Source organism: Aedes aegypti, chromosome 2 (assembly GCF_002204515.2).
Source record: "Aedes aegypti strain LVP_AGWG chromosome 2, AaegL5.0 Primary Assembly, whole genome shotgun sequence".
NCBI classification, from domain to species: Eukaryota; Metazoa; Arthropoda; class Insecta; order Diptera; family Culicidae; genus Aedes; species Aedes aegypti.
Genome location: NC_035108.1, coordinates 272,826,082 through 272,838,730, shown reverse-complemented (window position 1 = coordinate 272,838,730; position 12,649 = coordinate 272,826,082). Strand labels below are relative to the sequence as shown.

General features: G+C 37.0%; 1 protein-coding gene across 2 annotated transcripts in view; it reads left to right on the top strand.

The window, feature by feature from the left end:
* The window catches only part of LOC5569682 (cGMP-dependent protein kinase, isozyme 2 forms cD4/T1/T3A/T3B), a 360,786-nt gene that overhangs the window by 122,851 nt on the left and 225,286 nt on the right, over positions 1-12,649 (top strand). The window contains exon 1 of one of the 2 annotated variants that reach the window (XM_021845097.1): positions 1,687-2,148. The exons of the other annotated variant lie outside the window; for it this stretch is intronic. The gene's annotated coding sequence lies outside the window, so the exon portion shown is untranslated. Of the gene's footprint in view, positions 1-1,686; positions 2,149-12,649 lie in introns of those variants that run through there. 2 annotated transcript variants of the gene reach the window in all.

The following is a 12,649-nucleotide window of genomic DNA, read 5'->3' as shown; positions in this document are numbered from 1 at the left end:
GGAATTTGAATCAGAACGGTATTTTTGCTTCAAAAATCAACAAATTTCCATAAAATTCCCCAAATTTAAAACGATTTCTAGAATTCTTGGTGTGAATGTTTCCTATATGAAAGGCATTCTAGTTACTGTGACATTTATCCCATTTTTTAATAGAAATCTCTGTTTTCATTTGATCTTTTACCCTACTTAATGTACAGTTAACTCTCCCTTACTCGATATTCCGTATCGAGTTAGAGAACCATAGTAAAAGTTGGTTTCCATGGTTAACTTGATGGTCCCTTAAATCGCAGTTGTACTGGTTTTGTGTTCGATACCTTCCTAACTCGATGGTTCCTTCAACATTGAGTAAGGAAGAGTTTACTGTATTAATTTTGAACAAGACGTGCATCAGTGTATTAATTCTGTTTTTCATTTTATTTGCAGGTATGTAAATTCATTTTATTTGCAGGTATGAAATTTGAGGTCACTCCTAATGTGTGATGGTAAGTAGTAGTTACTCAATACGATATCTCAGGGGAAAATATTATGTGTATGCCGAAAATTATTTGTCAAAATTCTAATCATGTACCAAAAATAACATCGTAAAGGTTTTCAAATCGAAAGTCTTGATTTACCAACATTGATATCGCAAATTTCGCCCAGTAGACAAGCAGCCTGATGATTCTGGCCATTAGCGTACCTTGAACTTAAATCTAGAGGGGGCTTGACCCTTTTGATCAAAAAAATTCCTTAAGTAAGATGCATACTTAGCATTAGAGTTTAAATTTTCTAGGGGGGCTTGAACTTTTCTAGGGGGATCTAAGAACCCCCTAGCCACCCCCCCCCACCCGTATTTACGCCAATGATTCTGGCAATTCATGGTGCCAGAACTCATTTGCAATGGATTGGTTCTGAGCGAAAAAAAAATCATTTCGTCTTCAGAAGGATTATGCAACAGAGAGCAATCTGTGTATTGATTTTTAAAACTGATAATCAAAATCATTTATTTTAACCTTCCAGTCGTCGCGCGGTTTGCCACCGTCAGAACCACCACGCTGCTGTTGTGAACGAAAAGCGAGTTTTTTTTTCAGCAGTGTTGTACAAAATACAACAGCGCGACGATTGAAGTGTTAATAGTCGGGCTTCGTGGCTGTGCAATTAGTGTCGTCAATGCATTGTGTCATAGGCTGTGGGTTCAATCCTCGCTCCGGTCATAGAAACTTTTCGTCAGGAATGGTTTTTTGCTGTGCCACTCGAGCAATCTTGTCCGTTGTCTTGTGGTAAGCTAGACTCAATGTATCTAAATGGCTGAAAACGGTGTCCATATCTTCATAAAAAATAAGTTTTTGTTTTTGTTCCGCAATGGAAGACCAGACTCTTGTTACGATAACCAACATTGCATCCCGTCGTTGAAAGCGTCTGTTGAGTCGCACGTTTCACGATAATTTTACGCACTCTTCTGAGCGTTCTTCCAAGTTTCGAGATTCAAAGCTCACTCTCGCGCAATTTCCTGCTGAGAGGCGCCCACGTGTTCGCGCAAGTGCAGATTTCTTTCGCGTGCAGAAAATCAGCTGTTTTCTTCTGCTATTCAACTTCCCGCGAGTAAAGCTCGCTCTTTTTGAATCTCTCTCATGGCGCAGAAACTTCGTGCTGCTCGCAGTAGTCCATGCCGCCACGCTGCAGCAGCAAAGTTTCGCCGTTCAGTTGTCATCGGAGCTTCGTTGGGCTTGGGTGCACTGCTGGGTGTTGCTCTTTGGCGCGAACGATTTTACACGCGCGCGTGCTCTCGCCGTGTTTTCCACGAGTGTGTTTTTACTTCGGACTGTTTAGTGTAACTACTTCGCGTGGTGCTCTCGGACATCGAACAAAAACAAAGCAAAGTGAGGCAAAAAAACTTTTAAAGCGAGTGACTTGCCAGCAGCCAACAGCATCTGGACAGACGGCGCGGGATTCCTGTTTTCTGTTCGGCGCAGTCGGCCTTTATTAATATATTGTGCACATGGTGGCAAAGCCGCAGCGCCGCGCGCAATCGACGTTCGAATAGCCGTTGGTGGCGAGTTGTGATTTCGTTACTGCAGAGTCGCCAATCGCGGTCCTCCGTATTAATGATTGTGGATTAAGAAACGTGTTGTTGTGTCTGGAAGCATACGCGACAGAAAAGTGTACAATGTGAGTTTGGGTTGGAAACGGTTCAAATCTGTACGAAGTGGAAGGGAGTTTAGTTGAATTGGATCCAAATTTGGTTCAATATTGTGATGAATCCACTAAGGTGCTCCATATTTATATGAAAACATCAAACTGTGAAAATCTTAAGTTACAAACCCGAAAACTGGTTCATTTGGACCCCCAGAAGCAAGTTTGAGCGAAATCCCTCAACTCTAAGAAGGACTAAACGAGCTCAAAGTTTGTATGGAGAAAAGTGACCAAATGTATAGGAAAAAAAAACAATCCCGACTATATTTTCAACCACAGGATGGGCTGTACTCGATGAAACTGTTTTTTAGTGACCTGAAGAGTAGAATCAATAGGCAAAAGACTACAACAAACGAGTAGTATTTTTATTAGGAACAAAACAGGTATACCTAGTGAAACTGCGCTTATGATTAATCTTGACTTAATAATTGAAACCTTTCCGAAACTCCGACAACAATTATTATTTTCTGCAATTTCATAATATGTCTGTGGCCAATTTCATAATAAAATATAATCCCCAAGTTCAAAATATACAATTGTTATACTGTATCAAGCATTTTTAAACAAAGTTTGTTCATTTTGTAGTTAGTACGAACATAGAAACACAATGTATGAATTCGTCGTTAAAAACATTACGAATTTTAAGATCCTTTAGTGCATTTAACGAAAAGAATTCATGCATTTCACAATAGATGCGAATAGCTAAGATAAAATGCAAGATTTTTTGTGAAACTATTTTGTTGTAGAAAACAACGAATGACTTCGATGAGCAAATGATCGGTTTCGTAATACTAAACAATTTTTATCCATTGCGAGTAGCGTTAGTGAGATTATAATACGTGAATTTCACGAATATTTCATGAAACTGTTGAATCGTGAGATTGTTCCAAGTGCAAATAGCTCGTATGGTGCATAAAAATTGTGTTATATGAACGAATTGGATTTTACTGAAATTTCGACTGTTTTCAGTGTGAAATTTTGTGCCCCCTCAAAGTGAAAGGAACCGAAGAATAAAAAATACAAGTTTAATACCATGCCCACACAGTTACGGATCACCCACAGTTACGGATCCCTTAAGCGTTCAACATCGGATAACTCGCTCAAAACATAAACTTTGACGTAAAACATATGTTTGCCAAGTCATAATATTTGTCTTCTACCATTTGTAATGTTAAGGACAACATTCAAAAGCTAAATAACGGTGTTTTTGACAAATGTTTAGTTGGTATCACACAGCTATCATTATATGGTTGGTTTCTGTAAGAAGTGCCGTCAGCATTCATAAGCTTTCACAGGTGGTGAAATTCAAATGTTATAGCCTCAAAAATAATTGTTCGCTTAGATTTAGTATGAATTTATCTTTGGAAAACATTTTTCTTGGTAATTGATTCTAAATGCTGAATATTACTAGTTCTAACCAGTGATCTATCCAGGAAATTATTGTTACCACGGTTATGGATCACTTCCACAGATTGTTGATTTCTGCCAGTTTTTAGCATTGGATTCGACGTATATTGTTAACTTTCGCCAAATCATGCAATACAAGTGCATTGAGTTGAAATTCTCTTGACTTTGCGCACTGATTCGTAATATGCCACAATTGTATCCAAAATATTTCATATTATTGATCCATAATATAGATTTCAGTAACTGGTGGAATTTGTATCCAATCCTAAATAAACATTACACTCAAAGTAGTTTACTAATTGAAGTTTCAATTTGAAACGATTCAATTCACGCCTTTACGTAAAATTTTATGTTTTCAGTGTTGTTTTATTCAATATTCTAGGTTGGACTCAACACTATTTGATCCATAACTGTGGGGTCATGGTACATACTTTCGAAAAAAGTGTAACTTTCAAAAAATTGAATGAAATCTGAGCACTTTTGAAAAACAACCTTATTTTGAGAAGTTGCCCGTTTCATTCCTGGAGAAAACCGAATTGCAGTTCAAGTATAACTTATTTGGTTCATAACAAAAACACTTCCGGTTTGTTGCAGTCTCTTCATTATTGATATCTGAAAGTCGCTACTGAAAGAATTTGGTCAAATACTGCATGTCAAAAATGCTGGAGCAGATTTGTTTTCATATAAAATCATCGTTTAAATCTGACACGAATGCACCCCTATGGTGTAAATAACAAATTGGTTTTTTTTTTGGTAAAATGTCTGTATAATTAACATATTGTGCTTTGTAATACACAAAACTATTGCAAACATATTGCCTAATCTATTCAAGATGTTTGAGAGACATTTCGTATGGATTTTTTTAATGAGAACAATCTGTCAAAACTTCAGTTGTTCTATGATGTGCATGTTTATATTTCAACCGGTTATACTGACTATTTTAGTGAACTTAATAGGTTAAATCAGGTAGTTATATCAAAAAAGCCTTGTACCGCAAAATTTACAAAATTTTGTATATTACAAGTTTCGCCAATAGTCGCTCAACCTGTTATGACATCTCCAGAGCTTTTCTTCCTCTTATATCAAGGAACGAATGAGTCGAAAAATCCAAACTGCTGCAATTGACTAAAGGCTCATAACACAATTGACATATGTTGACAGCACCCTCTCAGATTTCAATGAAAATTTCTGGATGAGTAGACCTTGACTAACTTAGCCACTTTGCATACTTATATTTTCCAAAACTAAAGGACCTTACATTTTTACCTGATTTAAAAATAAATGTGATCGGCAACTCCTGCAAAAAATTGTTGTATGGATGACTTGTAAATAATTGTCTAAATTTTCGAATATACAACATTTTTAGCGTGTCATTTTTTAACAAAACTAAACAACTGCAAATCACAATCATCTCAGAATTCAATGCAGCTCAAAAGGCAAGTCAATTTTGTCTAATCAGTTTACTTTATCGAAAATTCTATATAAAAAGGGCTCATGATGACATAATAAAATGTAGCGAGAAACACGTCATGAGTCCTTGGACTTCTCTATAATTTAAAGTATGGAGAATGGATTTCTCGATAATTTAAAGTTAACTGATTGGAAAAAATCGAATCGCATATTGAGCTTAGTTGAATTCTGAGATTAACTTGACCTTCACTTGTTTAGTTGTGTTTGAAAATTACTCGCTAAGACGAGAAATCGTTTTTGATGAAAAACTTTTTTTCCTTCAAATTGGACATGTAATGACGGTTGATATTTAACATAATTACCCATCATGGGACAAAATTTAATTAAAACATTATATGACCATTTTTATATTTTGAAAATCATTATCTTTTTCAGTGTAGGTCACGAACGAGTCAATGTTTATATGAAATTCTAGATTATTTCAAGTAAACTGATAAGATCAAATTAATCATTCATTGAGCTTTATTGAGTTCTGAGATATTTGTAATTTTCATTTGTTGAGTTGTGTATGAAAATGACACGCCAAAATGTTTATTTACGATAGAAAAAAGTTTTTGTTAGCAAAACTTTTTTTTCATTAGGAGCTCATCTCGCGATGTACCGTTTTGATTCATATTATAGACACTTAAGGCCTCTGTTAAGTATAACCGATTGAAAAGCACATCAATTTAAACATTATTCATGGTACCTGTACGTTATCAAGCTACTAAAACATTTTACTTTCGAATGGTGGATGAATATTTGGATTCCACTGCTTGAATTTCCTAAAATAAATAGAAATTAGTGACCTTTCCATGGTTCTTATTCCGGACGCAACCTCACATTTGCTTCATATTACGCACAGTTTGTTTCAAACTCCAGACAGCTCACGAAAAGCAAAACCAAAATAATAAAGTTATTAATTAGGCTTCCCAGCCGTAAGAGCAACGTCAAAACAAGTTGCGCATTACAAATTTTCACGGATTGCTATGGAAAATGCTTATTGAAACGCGCCTGGAAGTTGAGAATTTTTAAACGGAAAATATTGAAACATTTCAAGTGAAACTTTTCCCATACAAAGTTGAATGTCCGGAATTTGAATCAGAACGGTATGGACGGTTGGTAGTTACCATAATTACCTATTTTGAGAAAAAAATTCATGCAAATAAAAAATGAGTTTATTCTTAAATCGACTATAAATTTTTAAAACCTTCTTACTTCAGTGTAGACCACAAATGTATTTTTTTCAGTATTTTTACTCAAAAAATTAAGAAAGTTATTCACAAGTCATCCATACAGCACTTTTTTGAGGGAATTTCCATATTTAGATTACACAATCTTGAAAAAAAAATCGGGTAAAAAAGTTTGGCCCTTTTCAAATGGTAGTCCATATAAATTCAGATATTTATTTTTTTTTGAAAAACTGAGTTTGTAAAGTTGCTTAGTAAGTCAAGGTCTACACATCCAGTACTTTGTATTGTAATTTGAGAGAGTGCCACCTTGGAACCCAGACAACCAAAATGTACGTATAACGAAATCACCTGGAGGCTTTGTATGTGCAACATTTCACTTATAAGATGTTGCGAAAAGGCCTTCTACGTACAAAAGTGGAGGTGATATGCGTGCATATATTATGTGATGAATAATAACATACAATGCGAGTGTATAAATATTCCACCGAACTAACCTGTGATCTTATGCGACTTAACTGATGATAACAAATGTCGATTTGACAGCTGCTACGGATTTATTCGACTTACTTTGTACGAGTGTACGGGACAAAACAAAATGTACAAATGAACTCAGAAAAAAAGTGTTTTATGCGAGGAAGCTCATCAATCTGACGAGTTTATCAACGGTGTTTTGCGAATTTGATGTAATTCGTATGAAAAAACGAGTTGTAACATGAACTTTCATGCGATTTCTGGTTGTCTGGAAATACTATTTAGGGGGTTAATTGAAAATGGGTGAAATGGGTTAATTTATAAATGTTTTTTACATAACGGTGTGGCTTATTTTTCTAAAGTTCACAAAACCAAAAGTCCGTATGCTCTTCTAAATTTAATTCACTTGGAAAAAGAAAGTTTAAAGTTTTAGTAAAAATATTAAGATTTAGAAGTGGCGCAAGCGACTTGAAAGTGAGTTTCAAGTTATAAAATATGACATTCAGTGAATTTTACACGATTTTATAATTTTTACCTAATTTAATTTCGTAGCTTCTCGGCTGTGAACCATTAAATTTGGTGTTTCCGGTTCTAGAAACTTGTGGTCGTCGTTTGCTTCACCATATTTTAGTAATGCCAGATTATGGAGAAACTACATATGAACTCGATTTTATTCGATCATGGCAAACGAAAGCACAACTTTTTCATAAGCACCAGCCTTCAAGATTGAGTTAAGAATCCTGAGGCATATGAGTTTGAAGTATTTAACGCTCATTAATTCCACCTAGTAACGCTATTCCATACTAATCAGGAATGCTAATGATTGCTCTTGTCTCAACTAGCAACTTTTTTGAAAACACCAGCCTGCTATTTGATCTGCAATATTTTTTTGAAACGATTCAAAAAATTTTACTTATTTTTTCTTAGTAATTTGATTGTTTATCAATAGTTTCACTATTGGAATAATAAGTTAACTATTAGATTGTTCTAATATATAGCATCTTATCCTGAAAACTATGACATGGTATAGTATTTATCTGAATCGATTTGTCTCGTGTTCGTCGAAAATCAATGAAGCCCTGGAGCTATCTATCATGAGAAAGAGATGGTTAATTGTGCTAATAAAACAGATCCTACTCTTGACACGACAGGAGTTTAATTTGAATGCTATTTGAACCATATTTACTAACAGGCCTTTAAGCCAAATTTAAAATTTTCAACTTCAAGTTTGACGATCTAGAGAACCTGACAACCGTTCGCGTTGAATATTTGATGGATTGGTTGCATTCTGGTGATTATAAAACGATCAAAATTTTAGCTCAGAGCTCTGTCGAGAACCAAATAGACTCGTGCTCTTAAAATTGCATGGTTTGACTTTGGTATATAATCTCCTTAAGCGCATCTTAAGGTTTAATTTCAAATAATATGGCCGACAAAAGCCCTAGGTGTCTAAGTAAATCATCAAGATGCCCAAGTAGTTCTTTAACGTAATGTAAATTATTTCAATTCTTAAACCATTGAATTTTCTTGTCTAAAGCAAATAAGTTCAAGGTATGGATGAAACAAATCCGCACATGTAGAAGCACTTACATAGGGCTCACTCACAATTTTAATAACACCGAAAATCATCATTTTTGACACCCATCCACCCTCTCGTAATGCTTTTTGTGTGGATATTGTACACATTTTATATGCGCTGTAACAGCTTGATCGTTATTACTTAAAATCGCAAACGCACCCTTATTCAAAACTTTTGTCGACTAGATAACAAGTGACAGAAACTTTTATAAATAAAGGCTTGTTTTCAAGATTAGTTGTGGTATCCAGTAATTACAGAAGAGTGCTAACCAATCTGCAATAAGTAATTAAACTTTGATTCAAAACGTCAAGTAAAACAAATAGAGAAAAGTTCAAAAATATTAGCACTGACAGTGCGAGAATAAAAATTCAAAAAAATATTTTTAAACGTTGCTTAGAAAAGAGTGAAGCAGTTTTAAGAAATATGATGTAGCATAGTAGAAATTAAATAATTAATGTTTGAAATTATTTCGAAATTGCGGATGTAACCTTAAATATTTATCCGTTTCCGTGATTTATGTTTTGTGTGTACCCAAAGCTTTTCATAGTGACAATAAGCCACCTATATCTGAAGTCATCAACCTCTCTGAAATATTTCGATATGAGAAGCTTTAGCAATATCGGGTTTCGAGCAATGTGCTATTGATGCATACATTTAGGCGAATTCACCAAACCATTTTGAAAAATGAAAGGTGTGACGTTTTTCAATACAGGTGAATCCCCATTGCAATTAAATGACTAATGGAAAATTACTGCCTCTCTCTCTACAAAACTGAGTTTAAAAAGAACACAAAAGCACAATAGAAGATAGTTATTGCGCCTTGGATTTTGAGCTCAAGCCAATTCGACTCGCGATTAAACGCCCATTTCTGGTGGAGTGTTCAAGTCGTTAAGACGTGTATTTTTGGAAAAGCTTAGTGAACTACAAGTTGATTGTGAACAATAGTTAGACTAAATTCGAAGTAAGTGCGCGATACGTTTTATAATTTTTAAGCTTTTTAATTTGTGTTTGAATGTTTTTAGTGAATTTAGTGAGTTATTAGGAACGTTTGAGGAAGTTTGAAATTTGAGAAAGTTTAGAGAATACAAATCAGGTAAGCTGGTGAGCCAATTGACCGAAGCCATGTGCTAATAATTATGACCGCGTTGAACAGGCCTAGCCCATCCAACGTGGGCGGTTTATCTGGGATTCTTCCTAGTTCCCCCTAGTGAAGCCGAGACCGGAACCAGCGTTCAAATAGTCGAGCATCCGTTTTCCCGAATCAACCACGTGCTCGACGACAGTGGTGAGTACGGTGAGCCAAGGAACTCGAACTCGTAGCGCCAAGACGTGTGGTAGCGAGCTCCGCAAACCCAGCTCGAATCTCCACCAAGCGTGAGGACGCATTCACCTCACTATTACCCACGCACGAGTAGGCCCATGTGACACCGTTAGCAAACGCCTGGTTCATCGGATTGGATCCTGGCTTCGAACTGCTCGACATCGTTCGACGTGGGAGCAGCGCCGCAGTGAATATTAAGGTCAGACCTTTTTTAATTAAATACGATTGCGCAACGTATTGAGAAGTTTGACGAATAATCTGAAAAGCTTGAAATGTGACGTCACACGGTCCGTAGCCAGTTTTATTTGATTCAAAATCCCAATAATTTGAAAATTGAAATGAATCGAAATACAAATTGTAAGGCTCATTAAATTTACTATTTAGAAACAATATTTTTTCGGTCCGTAGAATTTTTAATAAAGTTTAATAATTACTTCGAGTTTGGTAATCCACTCTATCAGACCGTGTTCGATTATTTTTTTTCAATTTCTTACGAATTTGTTCGAGCTCTAATTCATCGTAAGACTGTCGCTGAGTATTGTAGAGAGTTTAATAGTTCAACATAATTTTAAAAATTCCCTCCTATTATTATTATTATTTGTTTTTTAGAATTTTGGTTTGGTTAATTTGCGTCGCGTCGTTTGGGTCAAAGTTGTTGATAAGAAGTTCCTACTGAACTGTTTGGCCTGCCCTGAGCAGGAGTTCTCATACCGGGTTATGAACAGAGGTAACGGTCCTTCAATCTGAAGGTGGCGCTAAAGCCGTTAGCTTGGTGGAACGGAACGGATTGTTACAATTTGGCGCCCAACGTGGGGCCCGAAAAACAGTTAGTAGAATTTTCAATTGGATTTTGTCCGAAAAAACTTTTAATAGAATTTCAAATTGGAGTTGGTTGAAGCACGATTCATACTTGATTGTGAATACTAATTGGGTCTAGTTTAGGTTTAATTTTATTGGTCTTATAAGTTTAGTTTGCATTGAGTTTTCTTTAGTTCTTAGTTTAGGTATTGGTGTTGGAATCTAGGTTTGGTATTGTGCTTACAGCTTTCCATTTGATAGTTTTATTTTCATAAGCCTTCTAGTATATCTCGTTACATTTTTTTTGGAATTCTTAAGCTTAATTGGTTATTTCATCTAATTGAATTTCATTTACTACAATTTCATTTGTTTTTTCTCTCGTACGAATCGGTAGTGAATTAGAAGCTAGTGTAAATTTGAAATTTGGTGTAGAGTACGTGTTTTTTTGTCGAACGTGATTTTTCTTTTTTGGTCAAGTACTTTTGGATGAAATTTGAACTCAAAATGAATTATTATCATATTAACGAACAGTGTCTAGAAGAAGATGAGATTAACTACGAGTTGCGTATTCGTGGCTACTCGACTGATGGTTCGTTGGAAACCCGACGTCGAACATTGCGTCGTTTGTTGCGAGAAAGTGAAGGTACGGAAGTGAAGCAAACTTGGTACTCCATTGAGGACGAGTATGTGGGCATTCCGATGAAGTTACAGCAAATTGAGCTGGCGATCAAGAATCGAGTAGGTGCAGGCTGTTTGTCGCGATTGGTACATCTGCACAAACGAGTTCGTCGATATAGGGTCATCAGTTTCGACCAACGAGAGAAGCAGAGGATGCTATTGAACGCGGTGTCTCAGATGGCCTTGAACTACTTCGGTGTCAACCTGGACAATCTTGGGCAGGCAGTATCTCTGATGACTCTCGTTACCGGCCCTGAGGAGACGAACGTGGTTTTTACGGTGCCTGAAAGTCGGGATGACTTGGCTGAGGGAAATAGACTTGGTGCCTTTCCAAAGCAGCAGTCGTTGAATGAGGATCTGATCCTATTCTCACCCATGCCGATGGATGGTTCGAGAGTGGATCCGAGACGGCACACGTTTCCGGTGGCGGGTTCGCAGACTTCCAGGCTTCAAGCGATTCAACCTATTTTGGTTCCACAGCCACAGGCGTTGGATCCACAGGTTGAAGATGACGTGGGAGGTGATTGTGAATCGCCGCATTTCAAAAGTTCGATTCAGGTGCAGTTGAATCGTCGAGATCCAGCTAAGTCGGCCACTCCGATTCCGAAAGATGAGAATGCGTTTGAAGTCAATCCCTTCGAGCGACCAAACGTTGTAACTGAGATGGGTCAAGCCAGTCTTCGTCAGAATCCGCAGCTTTCCAACATTTCTCCCGTGTTGCAAGACTGCTTTTCGGTGGATGGGTCACGAGATAGTTCATCTTTGACTCCCCAAGAACAAACTGGAAAGAAAATATCTTTAAATGAGTATGTCCATGTCTCGGAGATAGAAACGTATATCAAAAGTTGTATTAGCCAAATTCTGACGAGTGATGTAGTTGACAATTTGGCAGGCCGATTGAAAAACGTTGGTTTGAAGGAACAAAATGGGTTAGAGATTCCGTACGCTTGGTCTGGAAGGCCGAGGGAAGCAGAATCTCCTATAACACATTCCTTCGCTCAACCCAAACCATCAATCCCAATCAAGAACGTGCATGGATTTCCATCATATACTGGTCAAAAGGTTGGGAATCCGTCCACCGAATGGAGACCTCCCATTCCAAATGTCTCTTCAAGTTCTATGGTACCTCCGTTGTATCCGACAACTACTCCTGAGCCGTTTCCGAACCCTTATCGTCGAAATGACCTTCTAAATCAACAAGTACATCTACCGCCGAATTCCTCGACTTTTTTAGGACCGCTAGGAACAGGAAATCCGTTGAGTAACAACTTCGTTCCAAATCATTATTTACGTCAGCGTTTACCGCATCAGACGTGCAATATAATTGAAAAATGGCCGAAATTCTCCGGGGATAGCAATGCCGTTCCCGTAGTAGATTTTATGCGGCAGATAGAGATCCTTAGCCGGTCTTATCAAGTGACTCAAGAGGAATTACGTATGCATGCTCACATGTTGTTCAAAGGGGATGCATATGTATGGTTTACGGCGTACGATGACAAGTTAGATTCGTGGCCCACACTGACCGCGATGTTGAAAATGCGGTATGATAATCCCAACAGGGATAGAGCAATTCGAGAAGAT